The sequence below is a fragment of the Varroa destructor genome, unplaced genomic scaffold, assembly GCF_002443255.2.
Source record: "Varroa destructor unplaced genomic scaffold, Vdes_3.0 BEIS01000004.1, whole genome shotgun sequence".
Classification (NCBI taxonomy): domain Eukaryota; kingdom Metazoa; phylum Arthropoda; class Arachnida; order Mesostigmata; family Varroidae; genus Varroa; species Varroa destructor.
In genome coordinates, this window is record NW_019211457.1 from 3083004 (window position 1) to 3098716 (window position 15713).

A 15713-nucleotide genomic window follows, 5' to 3' on the forward strand; every position below is an offset into this window, starting at 1 on the left:
AATACCTTATCAGAATCCGTTCTTTCGCTTAAGCTCGTACATATATGCTCACACGAGACGTTAGAGCAATAACTGACCTCGTCTCATTGGTTTGACATTACGTCTAATAGAATAGAGGCTCTATCAGTTCTACTTCAATTACATCAAAGCTTGTTTCGTTTAAATAGAAAACGGCACGGCTGACTCATAGTAACTTGCCGCGAGATTCGTGCCATAAGGTAGGACGTTTTAAGCTCATTCTTGAAGAATAGGTCCAACACAAAATTATGACAAATTTACGATATAAAACGTTGGCTCTTGGGCTCAGTTCTACAAGATGTTGCCAGTTATGGCAAGACCTGGTGTCTTCCCACTTATTTTTTAGGTCAAGTTAATGGGTACAGACATTAGGTCCATCTAACCTTCTCGAAGTAACTTCTCGGTTGATTTAGTTTAAATAGATGAATAATTGATATAGGTACTTTTGTTCTTTAGAATCTCCTGTAATAAATACACTATTTTTATTATTCGAATGTCCTAAAAAGTCGGCAGTGATTCATAGGATAGAATAGCGCGGTCTAGTATGATTTAGCGCACATTTGAATGGCGAGCTTCTGTCAGAACTTTGTCCCACTCTTCACAAATCGGACTACGTATACATAAGCCACTGATAAGAATTGAACCTTATTAAATAAGGCGTCGTACTATTATCATCTAACGGACATGTTTCGTTGCTTATATCAACCACAGAACACCTCCATTGTATATTCTCTGAGTGCTGATGGTTATTCTACAAGCCTAAAGGTTACATATCACGTTCATGTTACTTTTTAAGGTTCCTGTTAGGCTTAGGAACAACGCGATTAGGCTATTTATGGTTAAATCGCTTATTCGTTTGTGTTTATTACACTAATATATAAACAGGTACTTGTTTGCATTATTGTTGCAATTGAATTAGAACAATAAGAATAAACTAAACCTGAAAGTAATTAATAGACGCAGAGCAATTAGGGCTTCTAAGAAAATACAAATTACTTTGGCTTCTATCAAAATTATGTTTAGTCGACACAAGCTTGTAAGCTTTGTCAAAAACAGACATACAAGTGGGCAAAGTAACTAATACGGCTTTATTGCAGAGGGTATCACAAAAGCATGACACCAGATACAATACCTAAGTAGAATGATGGAAACAACAGGGAACTCTATCAGTAGCAAATAGCTGTTCTATCCTCTCCTGTATTCAGCCGTTCCTTCGTGTTTACCACATTTTTTAATGGATCACTGTAATGTTTGTCGGCTCTTCGTTGCTTCCCAATAGCAGTAGAAACACTAAAGATACACTCGTTCAGCAGATGTTTCTATAAAGCGGTACGCTACCACAGATATTTTGTAAGGGACGCAAGATGCTACCGAATCGGCAATGTGCTGCCTATAGACGGGTGGCCTTTATGTGAAGCCATTTGCGAAAACAACCCAGGGATGTTGGAGCGTAAAGTAAACTTGTCCAACCGGTTTACCGTGTCTGACACTTGTTAAATGCGCCCCATTGTTACTCACCCACGATTCTTCCATCTTCCTTCAATCCCTAACTTTCGCTCCTTTTTCTCCCCAGCTCTTCGTTAAATAGAGAACCAGACGTGTGCGTGCTAGGACATCTTTATCACGCGTCGTTTTTCACATTTAAATTGTATGACTCTCCCAGTATCCTCAGCACCCTGTTAGCCTCACAGATACCTAGATCTATGTTTTTATTTCAACTAATCTTGCTCACAACGCCACATGAGGCAAGGACAGCTTGGTTTCCGAAATCGCAGTGGTTCTCTCAGATTTAGAAGCTATGATATTGCCAACATTCGACATCAACAATGCAGCAGCAGGCTAATGCTTGCTCTACCACGCGCGCACTTTCTGGACGTCGGACTCGTCCTTCTTGTCGACTTTCTTGTTTTTAAAAATGGCCAAAAGTCTGAGGGATTGCCCAATTTCATTAGAGTTAGGTCAAGGTTCTGTCTCAGTTTGAATATTTCCATATCAGTGACAGAAATTTACGACCGAGTTTTCCCTTCTAGTTCTTCCAGAGCAGCGCTGTTCGACACCAGAGGTTCTTAAGGGCTCAGCCACCACCCGACAACCAAGTAGGTACTTAGCCTTTCAATTCATCTTGCTTTCGTATTGGTCCGCGCTTTCGTAGATTCCATGGCATCAAACTCTTGATATGGCCCCACTCCATGCTACTAAGTGTTCAGTAGTGGAAGTCCTTTTATGTGGAATTGCCAGTTGCATTGCGGACAAGTCGTCTGGCCTTCGCTACCTAACGCTAGCTTTAGTTCTTGTTCACCGGTTCAACAACGCAACTTGTCAATGGCGGAGTGAAAAGCTCAAACGGGGTTTCTAGTGACTGGTTTTTACCAGGCGAGTCGATTTAGGACTGACAAAACTGGAGCTCTGATAATGTGAAAGCGCGCGTCGCTCCAAAGTTGACTGTCGAGGCTTGTTCACAACAGACTTTTGACTCAACGCAACGTTGCGACAGCGGAGCAACCGTACGCGATTGCCGTCGCATTGGTAACAAAGGCGACGTTCATCTGTCATCTGGCCGAACTCGACTTCCCTTAAATCGATATCTGCCGTATCCATTTGTGCCCTTCTGTCCGCACAGGTTACAGTGCAAGGTCTAACTTCCTTTATCTTGCGCACAGTGACGCGAGAGAGTGATGCGGAAGTATGTGTCCCTTGGACGCTTGCTTGCCACGAAGGAATGAAAACGCGCCAAGATTGCGGATGTAATTTTGAAACGAACGTCAGCAACACAGGGTGAAGACAACCACACTTTTGACGGTAAATATTAACCATACCTACTCCTTACCACCTGCTGCGTAACTGAAAATCATCGAATAGGCCATGCCACTCTACAGTTGTTAAGTCGAAGTGGCAAGGTATTTGCAAATCCATCGGAGCTGTTTATAGGTTCCACGCATTGGCCTAGCCTACCTAGATTCTGGTGTAGGAGAACACCGATGACGTCTTGGTAACTCGTAGGTTATGCATTAGCTGTGCCTCAAAGTTGTCCGTTTCGAATCATTTCGACCTCATCTTCATGGGGTAACGAAGCTAGTTAACTCAGCAAAATTTCTACAACTTGTTTGTATTGGTGTGCCTTTAGTCTACCAAAAGATTATAACTATACACAATAAAAAGGTGCTGAAAGGCTTTAGGGACATGTTAAGATAAGTGCGATGGCGCTAGTTCCTAAATACGAATATTGTGTCATTCGATGAAGCTTTCGCTCGGTTACAATGCCAAATGTATGAGGTCGTCTGCAGCTTCCTTGTCCAGGCCAACCTTGTCAAATTTATTTTGTTACTCTACTAAAGTATTAGCGTTTTCTTAAAACAGTGACTACTGGTTTTGCTTTACATATAGGTTACCATTTATATCAAAATATTATAATATAATATAAAGTATTATATCGAAATGTATAAAATAAAATTCCTATACACACGTATTTTAACGACGTGAGTAAAAAATAATACCAGACTTTTTTGCCTTGTTCATTTCAACTCATCTCTATGTTACTTACAATATGATTCCGAATTTCGGTATTTTTAAGTAATGGTACATTTGTTACGGTATGCTGGCTTATTAAATTATCAAAAATCTCCATTATAGCTCATTACTATATGATTTGGTAGTCCAGCATTTTCTTATGTTGTTTGCCATTACGAAATGGATGTCCCCATAGTTTTGTCCACTGCGGATATCCATACTAGATGTTGATACTATCGTACAACCGTAGACTTCTGTTAACAGACCTTCTGTTTCAGGCAGGCACTACTTAAATCCCAGTAGGACCACTGCAATCGATTCCACCGAAGCCATTAAAATGAACTGCCCCTTCATGAAATCTCTTTACTCTACTTGCTTGATCACCTTTACCGTGTGTATGAAGGGTAATGCCCCTGTCGTAAAATATTTTCACGCTGTCGAAATGATACAATGCAATGTAATACTTGTAAATTATCCATCTATGACAAAGTCTAGCGTCCAGGCTAAGCATTAATCCTGCTCTATGCAGAGCCCCGTCACTCAGTCTTTGGACAAGACCGGCGTTCGTTACCTAAATGAATGAAGCTACATACCTGCAAGATTTAGTAGGAGACCCCCTCTGACCATGTCCAAGATCAGTTTATATCCACTAGCACGAAGTAATACACGTTGGACTACTTACCTTTTAAACGAGTCCCAGCTAAAGATGCGCAAGCTCATTTCCTTTGACTAAGGTGGTAAGTAAAGCAGCACCCACAAGACTGCAGCTGGACAAGCAAATTTCTAGGCGTCGGTTGAGGAAAAGGCTTGACAACCTATCAGAGGACATATCCTATTATTTTTATCGTTAAAATAGTCAAATGTATGAACTCAAGTGAATGCACGCTAGTACCCAACTCTATGTACATGTAATTCAGAATATACACGGAAAAATTTTAGGGTTGTCGCTGGCCCTGGCGTAGCGTCAGAAAAATTACAGGGTGTTATGATTGTCATGAGGCCCTTTGAAAATTTGAATAACAAGCCACTGCCTCTAATCTCTGTATAGGCTACTGTAGATAAGCTTTATAGCTCTGTATAGGTTTTAGTAAAGGTGAAAAGAAATAAAAAAAAAACTTATGGGAACATTCAAGAGTGCTTTGTGTTAAAGTTTCCCTTCATCTACCAGAAAGCAACGTACAAAGTTATATATAAAAAAGAAAAAAAAAAAGCTGTGAATCCGCCTTGATCAATAAACTGAACGGTCCTACGTACCTAGTGTAGTATGGTGTGTATTGTTGTTGAGTGTCCGTCAAGTGGGAGACACAATTTTCCTTCGAAGGCGGTACCCAAAAGAAACCAAGCCAAGATTCTGCCGAAGATAGGTTTAAATTAACGGTTCCATTGTTTTCAATACTTCAGTATTTTTCTTATCCATATTTTGCAACACTAGTATTAACTGCTTAGCAAAATTCTTTTTGCTTTAACAATTTTCTGTAAGATGCAGATATAATAATATCTGGCCATTGCGCCACGGTGGAACTGCCTTTCTGGATGTTTCGCGTACCCTAAACTTAATCTAGCACGTGAAAAGCGACGCAATACGGAATACCTGAAAATAGGCGTCCACAGGTTAATGGAAAAAGGCTAAGTACCCGTCTGTCGATAGTTTGTTTTCCTATCCTATTCGAAATAGAATGCAATAAATAACTGGATGTTCGTAGAGAAACTCCTCACAGACGAAAAGAAGTGTTTATCCTTTGCTCACCGTGCCACTTAGGCAACGAAAATTACTTCTGAAATGAGACTATGTAGAATGAGTCACTTAGATATGTGACGACATCATGATCGACTTTGGCCTTGAGCCGAAGTACGCGCCTTGTGTCAGGCTAAACAACATTACGGTAACGCTGGCATGTGCTTTAATGAAACTGTAGAGCGTTTTTTGCCAAATCAAAACTACTCACCGATGGAAACAACGCTACCCATAAATCGATCGATCGCTGAGTTAGAACCCATTAATATTGCCTAACTGATTGGTGTATTTTTAGATCGCGTATGTTTTTAACGGCCAGATATTTTGCAGTCATCCGTATGTATGAGTCGATTAGAATTGTTTCTTTAAAAATTCGTGTTTCCAGTGATTAGAAATGAGTTGCGTACGTATCCATAGCAAATTCATAGTGCAGTAGCAGCGTAAAAGTTTTTGATTGTAAGTTCTGAGCCACGTGAAGCGTTCAGTCTCGTTCGAAAAGGCATATTTGAACTATACCATCGTTGCCTGGTGTGGGCAGACAAACAGCCCTTAAGCCATAAATCGCCTGTACCAATCCTACTGCAAGGCCCGTTTTTATCGAAAGCTTAGTAAAGCAGTTGTAAAGAGTACTACTTCAGAATGGTTTGGGAAACAGTTCCAAGATTATTCTACAGAAGAGATCAGTACTCTTCTCAGGTATACAAGTATGCGTCTTAATAGTAGATACGAACGGGGTATCGTGCGCGAACTTCTTCGTAAAACACCTGGGCAGATACATTAAGACGCATTGTCGGTGGCGGGTCCTTCGGGGAGCTATGTATTTTGAATTATTTATTATTATAATTATTTTGAATTAAACGCATTTAGTACACCGTTGATGAGTACCGCTTATCTATGGCCTCTCAAGTTTTATAGACAACTAAGAAAGGTACTGGCAAACAGACACAGAATATTATCATGCATATGGAGTGTTAAGGTTTAAGTGACGGGCGCAATGGCCGTCTTAAAAAGTAAAAAACGAAATTAGGACGGATACACTTTGACGAAAAGAGTCGATTCGATGACAAATAATAAATCGCAAAACAAAGTTGCACCAGGAAAAAAAGTTTAAAAAGACACCAGGTACAACGATAAGGTACACCTAAATACGAAGTCTCGTCAGGCTTTCACTTCGTCTCATCTTCGAGAAATCGTTTTTGTTAGCTGCACGTTCGAATGAGGAAACGAGAAGGACGAACCAACAAAAGAAAAAGCATGATCCACATAAGAGCTGCCGAAGAGAAAAACAAACTATATAGAAATTGATGAGGTTGGCGCTGGGAAACGCCGAACGATTTATGCCATCCGATGACACATGCTATGAACACCTGTTTGAAATACTCAGGGGACAAGTACGGGCAGTTAGTAAGCAACGTATATATATATATATAGCTGAAAATAGAGATTGTAACACAACAAAGTAGAGATTAAGAAGAGTGCGGTGCGGTGAAGACTACGGACGTCGACTTGAGCATGCTTATGGTGTACCATAGTGATGATTATGGTTGTAATAATATACTCACAATAATAAGGCACAATTATCATCGTAATTGTTCAACCTGCCCTTTGTGGGGTATAGATTGACAGCTTATGACAAGTCTACGTTTGAGATTTTGAACGCTGCTATAGTTACGCAGCCTCTTAACACCTTCACGAATTGAATTTTATACCGACAACATTTCAATTGAGACCTTCTGCTGGATATCCTTCGTTCCAGCTGGAGAGGCTATTCCTATCAAACTTTTTATTATCCTCGTGTACATACACTCACCTTTGGCTTTGATTTTTCAACGTTATCATCCTGCTTCCATTCAAGCTATCCCCAAGGAGAAATATACAGAGCAGTCTTGCCATTTTACTTGGTATTTCTTCTTCGTTTTGTCGTACCTTCAAGTTTCATGTCATTGAAACTTTCTAAGTTGTTGCTGCTTCGTCAGTTCCTTCTCTCCTACAGTGTACCTGTGGCCCCCTCCGATTCCATGATTTGTTTGCGTTCGTTCCATTTCCATCAAGTTTTTTTTCTATTCTGCAATATACTGAAGCTTCGTTTTTCCTCGACGGCGTTTCTCGTTCCTTTTATTCACTACTTGTCGGAGGTGAATTTATCCTGTCACGATACGTGTTTGCTCGGTAAATATCTGACAGCGGGTGACGGCGTTCTCATCCTAGAGCAGGACGGGTGTTATGATCTGCGTTTAAGCATCCAGCGGAGCCAGGAGTGCAGGGAAAGCGGAGTACCGTTTTTGCATCCAGAAGTCCTTCGGCTGGTTTTCGGTAAAATTTCAAAAACTCTGCTTTTGCTTTTATGGAGGCTTTATACCAAACGCGTCTTTGGGGTTAGATGCTGATTGAGCTTAATACGTCACTCTTTCACAAGCGATGCTGGAAATAGATTGCGTGGCGGATTTTTAAGTATTTGCTTCTGGCTGTAATATTTCAATGTTGATGTCTGCAGGATTAAACGTGTGATGCCTTGAGACCTACTTTGTGTAGCTGGTTCCTAGACAATTGCAGTGTGTTCGAGCGGCTTGGGATTTCTATCTATCTAGAAATTATAATGACAAAAGCAGTGCGTATATTTAATAGATCGAGACGTAACTTTGTTTTATAGCTCAAGTAAAATGTTAACTTGAGAAAGCTTCACTTCGATTGTTAAAGATGTGTTTACGTATATAGATTTGACCAGTATGACTGACTGTAATCGTCAGATTTGCATATATTTGAATGTTAAAAAAAGCATACACTCTGCTGTATGTATATATATATATATATATATATATATATATATATATATAGTGGTTTGTCTAGATTCAAACAAATTCCTAGAAAAGTTTATTATAACAAGCATTCATTCGCTAATCTCAATGCTCAAAATTACAAACCGATTATGGGTGACAGGAGTGTTTTGTCATCAGGATTTGGGTGCAGGTCAGCGAATATCTTATTCCTTCATGCAGCATGAACCTGCCATGGATATTTTCAAGTATTTTTCGACGAGAACATCTTTCTCGTTTAGAAAAAAAAAGCAACAAAAAGTGCAATCGGTGGCTTGTTCCAGGATATGCCTTTTGTAAGACGAAATCTCCGACCAATGCGTATATTCTGAGTGTGATGTCCAATAAAGGATATGTCACGCCGTTATCCAGCTTCCGCGAGGACTGGCTATATAGGAATATGAGCATGTCCTGAAATTAGTACCATGGTCGTTCTGCGAGCCAGATTTAGACGTGTACTATATATGGAACTAAACCGAATAAGAATTCAACAAATCTTGACATGATAACGTCTTGCTTGCTTAATTGTGCTGTCAAGGGTTGCAAAGAGAACATTGGAAACGAGTTGGGGGACGGTTTAGAGTTCAGATCAAGAAAATAGCCAGGGTTACATTGAGTGGAGCTTGCATCAAATAAACGTGTTCGTGAGAAATGACAGCTTAAAAATATGAAATATTTCCTTTTCTTCAAATAGAAGCATCTTTCAAGCGAAGTCCCAAGCAGACCACCCTCGCGTATTGCTAACCCAAGTCCGTCATTGGCGTATATTGCATAACGCATGCGTTCGAATAACGAAGACATGCATACAAATATTGTGGCGCCGGTCTCTAATTTTAAACATTTGGAAAACATAACAAGATGCTAACGTACAGAGCGTTTTAAAAACTATTTTTGCCCCCCTCCTTGCATACACTGAAATGATCAATATGAAGAATGGTAATACACAGACGGCCAATTACTCTTTTAATATGGCGCGATATCATGTGCCGACTCACGAATAAGCTATGTCTATCTGTACCTACATGTACGACCAGGATGAGTGAGGATGCAATGTTATAGTGAGCTTTAGAAAACCTTGTAAATAACCTTAGGCCTATGCCAAATATATGTAGAGAGCTGCACAAAGTAATGTCTGAAGAGAAAATACTGCGAACACTTCCTACAGGGTTTCTTGCCTTGCTGAAAACTAATAATAAACATTCATGCGTTCAATGACATATCAAAATGTACATGAAACGGAATTACTGACAAATAGGACTCCTATTAACGGACTCGATTCAATTAGCAGTATAGAATGATGGCTGGCCTTTCAGCTTGGGTGCTTACGAAAGGCATAAACGTTCCTATTTCGAACGTTTTGATATTAAGATGATATATCGATATCTCAAAAAAATATAGCTAAGCAGATACGAACCCCGTTTCGTATTTTTTTTTTGTAGAACTCGACATATGTATCGACAATTCTCGATGGCACCATCTAGTTGTAACTTATATGTGAGCTTCGAAGATATATGCCTGTTACGGATCCGTGCGTTTTCAAGGAGACCCCGAAGATTCCACCGAACATTATTAAAACATCCGTGAACAGCCTTGGACATCTTAGCGATGCGCAGAACTTCGACAGCGAAAGATCGCAAAGAGAAATACAACAGGACACAGCTCAAGGACCGGATCTGCCAACAAGTCTCTCCGTGACAAGCAGTCCTACTGGTTTGCTTGCTTCATAACAACACAACGCCGATGGCGGACACTAAGCCTCCGAGTTTTTTAAGCCTCCTGTTTCCTTTAACACCCCGGTAAAAAAAACTCAAAACTAAAGCACATTATGTCTTCCAGCATTCACTCTTTGCTTGGCTGGTTACTACTGAGTCTTTTTTTTTATTTTCTACCAAGTTTTTCTAATCAGAAAGGAAAGGCTTGATCTCGTCTGTAGTGGATAACTTTCAGAGGTTGCTCTCACAGTGCCATCAGCCTCATTCCAAGTGCCTTACGTAGCTATAGCCAAGCTTTAACTCGCCTGCGAGGCAACGCTATCGCGGCCAGCTGACGAGAACAACGAATCTGAAAGTCTGAAGCCTGCTTACCTTGCCCGTCTTGTCCATTGTGTATAATGAGCTAAACGGAACCAAGTGTTATGATCTTTTAGAGTGGCAACGACAACAGAACCCATAGGTTTGAAAATCAAGTTCCCTCAGTAGCTACCCATTGCCCACGCTTCCACTGTTGTGTCAGAGTCAATGACCAGAGAAAGACAGGCGTTTGCCAGTCTGCCGCTCTTAGCCTAATTCCCGGTTATGCACGGAGTATGCCTGACATCAAGAATATGGAAAGAGTGACTGCCAGTTAAGGCCATCCAAGTCGCGGACCCCGTTCTGACTTTCTTTTCCGCCCCTGACAAGTCTTAGTAAACTACCTTGCGCCAGCCTATACGCCTTTAAGTCCCGTCAGACATCCATTTCCTGAATGCCTCCGTTTTACCTCTAACCAACTCCGTCTTCACTCTCCAACGCTAATGACCTTTTCTTCGGGGGGTGTGCCCATTCGAACTGCTCGAGGAAGCAGAAACCGAGCCCTAAACCAGGGGCTCCCTACAAGCCATGTGCTGCCGCTTTCTCAATAAGCGTCATATGTTCTTGGATGATAATAATGAGAAGGACGGGCTTTCTTCGCGAGCCCGTGGGCACAAAAAGTCGAGAGGATCATATTTCATACTTTATTTGCCTCCTAGCGTCCCCCTTTTGCTCTCTTCATCATTTTTTAGACGATCCCTTTTATATATGCCCGACAAGCTTGTTCACCTTTCAAGGTAGCGTGTTTTGGGGTGGGCTGACTATTGTAACGATTTAATAGACTTTCTCTTCAATAGCGAACGGATGAAAAAGAAAGACGAGGATGTACGGCGTTTAAGACGGCGGAAAGGAAAAAGCGTATGCGTTTTCTACTGGTCAGCGGAGCTTTGCAAATGCGTATGTGTTATTATGCTCGAAAAGAACTTACCGAAGCCTCTCGATCGAAGTTTTCGATCGGAACGGATTTTGAAAAAAACGAGTAATCAAAGAGACGATCTTATGTACTGGTAGAGGTAGAGGTTCGCGGCATGCCGATTAATAATAATTTGTTCTACAGTATTATATATATATATATACATATATATATATATATATATATATATATATATATATATATATAATAGTAGTTATAGTATAACGAGCCCAGAACGCTGCAATGAAATGCCCAAGCTGGACCTGACTTAGGTTCAAGCCTGTGATGTATCTAGCAGTTGACAACAGTGTTCTGTTACTAAGCCAGAACATCAAAATGGTCTCAAGCATTAATGTATTTCAAGAAATACAATAGTAGCGTCAACATAGTAATAATGTAGACATATAAAATTGTTCGATGAAACTTCGGGGTACTGTGGGGGGGGATGAGGGTGAAACTAAGCAGTTGAAACCAGTAGTGTAAAGCCATGCTTGGAAGATGTAAGAACTCGCTAACGTTTTCTTAGTGGTAATTTAGGAAGTTAGTGAGGCTTTGAGTATTGATCGATTTGGCGTATAAAAGAAATCACTTGCGCAGATTCTAGGAAAAAGTTCTTTCTTTGCCGTCGTTTACCATACAACAAGCGTAATAAATAAAAAAGTGCACAATATACGCATTCTCATAGCGCTCAAAGATTACGGAAATAAACGTATCGACTGCAGGCATCTAAAAACACGAAAAAGACCATGGTTGGATATGCGCATCATAAGACCATCGTCTTCGATAAAGAAATCCAACTCACATCTAAAGGCTTCTAGATCTTATGTGAGATTTGGGATCCACAGGGCTTCGATCTTCTATCTACCCTATTTAGAACAATGGAAAGGGCAAAAAGTTACTCGTGGCATTTTACCGGAAACTAAAAATCTAACGAGAAAGATAAATCTTGCCGCAAATCTTCATCACAAACGATACGCATCGCTGCATACCCAACTGCACCAAAAGTAAGTTCTTCTTTTAAAACATTTCTGCATGGTAAAATGGGTGCAACTTTAACGATGCTAATGGAGAATTATCCTCGCCACGCTGCAGGATTCCAGAACTTTAGGGTCAACGATCTTGTTTATATGATACATTTCATTTATCAACAAGGCCTGCATCAATGACCTCGAACTACCGTGAGTAGATCCGATCAAAATAATACGTAAATTCCAGTACACCTGGATGCGCTCCGATAGCCAGCCTTCTTGCAGAACGTTAGTAATAACACACCCCATAGGTCAGAACTTGATCTATTTAGCGTTGCTGATTCAGACAAGCGTCCCTCTGAAGCAATTCGTTCATGAAGGATTACCTGATCAAAGCAACTCGACCAAACGTCTAGAAAACCTAATAATGTTCTCCACATTATTTAGAAGAGAAAACGACAATGCGGCGAACGGCCAAGAACAACCAATGTCGCGTTAACAAAAGTCAATTTTCTTAACACTCACAAAGCCACGTTAGTTTATAACACACTATGTACTTAATAGCGTCCATAGGAGTACGTACGACCATGGTACTGTGTTGATATTTCCTCAGTCGTTCGCACAATAAAAAAAAAACGTAATTATCTCGCTGGGTATGCAGATGTGTGAACTTATGCTAAAAATGCATGTTAAGATTCTTTTTTTTTCCTATGACAGTTTTCTATAATTTATATATATGCTTTTTTTATCCTCGATATCTTCCCGGCAATATTATGACCCTAATATACCTTGGACCTTATGACATCTGCCCGGTGAAACCTATATGGCATAGAGCGCTTAAACGGGCTCGTATCGAATTTGTATCTACTATAGAGTCCAGAGAACTGATTTTAATAACATACCAGTCTAGTTTCAATTACTTGAGACCATGACATATCTATGGTCAATAGGACAGACCCGAGTCGATAGTTTTTTTGTTTCGTTAATCGTCAGAGCCTTGTATGATTGTAATTTCACAGTGAGCCATACTATCATTCCTTCAAATGACAAGGGGCTAATACGGCATGATTGAAAGGGACATACTAACAGACGGTAAGGGCAACCTTTCAACGTTAGCACTCATAATGTCAGACGAAGAAGTTCCATTAGCATGTATAGCTCATAACCGGCCCCTAGGCTTAACGCCATTGGCACGCCTATTTAATCATGACGGAACATCGAAACTGTTTTGTAATTCATACGATAGAAATTTGCGGTACACGAAGATATTGTCACAAACTAGTGAACATTGTCCTGAGCGAGAAGGTGAGACGTGACAACGAGGTCCACTTTTGTGTCGCCATCTGCTCGTGAGTGTAACTGCTCCAAATCTGCATACTCAATGCATCAGTGTTTCTAAAATCAGGTTTTAGTTATAAATTGAAGTCTTTTTTTCAGGCCTATTCATGTCTGCCTGTCAAATATTTTAAAAGCTTCTGCATATACGCTTATATTGCGTTCATTCTTTATCATACTGTGTTTGAAAGTTATATATTCTTATTTTCAATCATTCTTGTTAATGATTTTCTTTAATTTAAACTTTTCATATTTAGAGCTGGAACATACCGGCTTTGTCATTTAACAATAACCGTACTACCGTTTCTTTGGGCCTACATTACACGTGTATAAAATTGAACAGTTACAAGTATTAGTGCTCGTCTCGCGGTATATATAATGCGTGTTTTTATAGCAGCATAATCCAAGCAAAGAGGTGTTTGTCTTCTCACCACCTTCATTCCCGTGACCTTTACTAATAACGAGCTAGTTTTACGGCTTGGAAACAACATGTTAGATCGTCGAGTGGGTGCGTGTCAGCCGATAGAAGGGTGAAACGGTCCCGGCTTGTTCGATCACTTTGAGCTGAGACCTGACAAGCAGACGAAGTAAAATTTACTATTTTTCCCTTCAGGCGCACAGAAGAATTTAAGCGGGGCTCAAGGAAGGGGGGTGCCAACGATAGCAAAACGGTTAAGAAAAATACAGATCGAACAAGAAAAAAAATAAGGGAATCGAGCAATGACTGACTTTCTGCCGACAATCGTCGAACAAACTTGAGAAGAAAACTCCTCAGCTTCTCTACTGCCTTGATCAGGTCCTGTTTGTTCTCGCGGCTTGGTTCTACTTAACCCGAATAAGGAAACGAGGCGGTTTTACAAATAACCAGCTAGAACAAAAAAAAAGATATAAAAAGCTCGAAAGGACCAACACGAGTTCAATGAGATAGAAGGAAGTGAGGATCTATGAGCAGCCTTACTTCGGGGATTTGTGTTTTAGGAGTTCGCAGTTGAGAAACCGGAAGGATCATCTGATGGGGAAGGTAAAGTCGTAGTTGGAAAGCTTCATTAATGAGAAAGCATCTAATTAGAAAGATATCGAAAACTCCACAACACGATTGTTTAAAATGGAATGAGCTTACCTGTCCTAGTTCATTAATTTTATACAAACATAACCATTCAAGTATGATATATTAATTTTATTTTTTCGCATTATAATCAAATCCAAGTTATACTATGAGTGAGTAGCAGATCTGGTGTGTTGTCTTCGGCAGCCATGGTCTGCTATTGTTAACTCAAAATGAAGCAATGAATCAATCTTGACAATCAGATTTCGCTTGCATGACAAACAATTTTATGCATTTACTGTACAGTACACTGTTTTTTTTTATAACTTCATTATTTTTTTATTGACATCAGAGTGGCAGTATCTCTTTTGTGTAAATTCATGCTTTAACATATCTAAAAAAAAATTCAGTAATGATACCCAAAATCAAAATATTATACCTAAAACTTACTCAGAATTTATAGATCGTTCGGGCCTATACGTAACTTTTTTGCTATACACGCAGTTTTTGAGTAGCCACGATAACTATTATACCTGAACTATATTCAACCGGATAACGAACTTATTTGATCATAGTAAAACATGTTAAATTTTCGACCAATATTAAGGCCAGTATCGCAGCGGTATGCACTTATATAAGCTAAATATCAGTTACTTTAAACACCTCGTACTGGTAATGTATAAACATTGTTTTTTAGCGACTGACACAAACTACGAGGTTTTGCTGAGAAATATCTATCTAACAGTCTGTCTAATGTCTATGTCTGCAAGATCGTGATCGAGTGGTCCTCCTATTTATCTTTTCGGTGCTTCACGTCTTTATTTGTATTAAACGATTGACTTCCTATAGCGTTAAGATGAGCAGTGTTACTCGTTGCTGGCTGTTCGTATCTGCCTTTCTTTATCTTCTATCTTTAACTACAGCGCTTGTCTTTGCATCCGTCTTTATCTAGTTCGGGGCGGCTGTGTACTGTAAAGCTCCCGTGAGTTTGATGTATTCAACACAGATGCTTCATGGTATCATCGAGTCTGCTTTGCAAAACGTTGAGCCATATTGGTCTCAATTGAATTAGTATTGGTAACGTAAGACGAGCAACTCTCGAAGGAATAGGAGCTTCAGGAGCTCGAACAGCTGGCACAGACAGTAAACCTTTCTCCATTATTGGTGTCTTCCTCAAGCCTCCGCTCCAAAAAGCCGCCAGGCTTCTAACCCCCAGTCCCCCCCCCCCCCCCCAAAGACACTGCTATGAGCTGACTTCGTACAGACTCATGCCAGACTTCCGTGCTTTGCCTATGCGTATGTATTCTCGA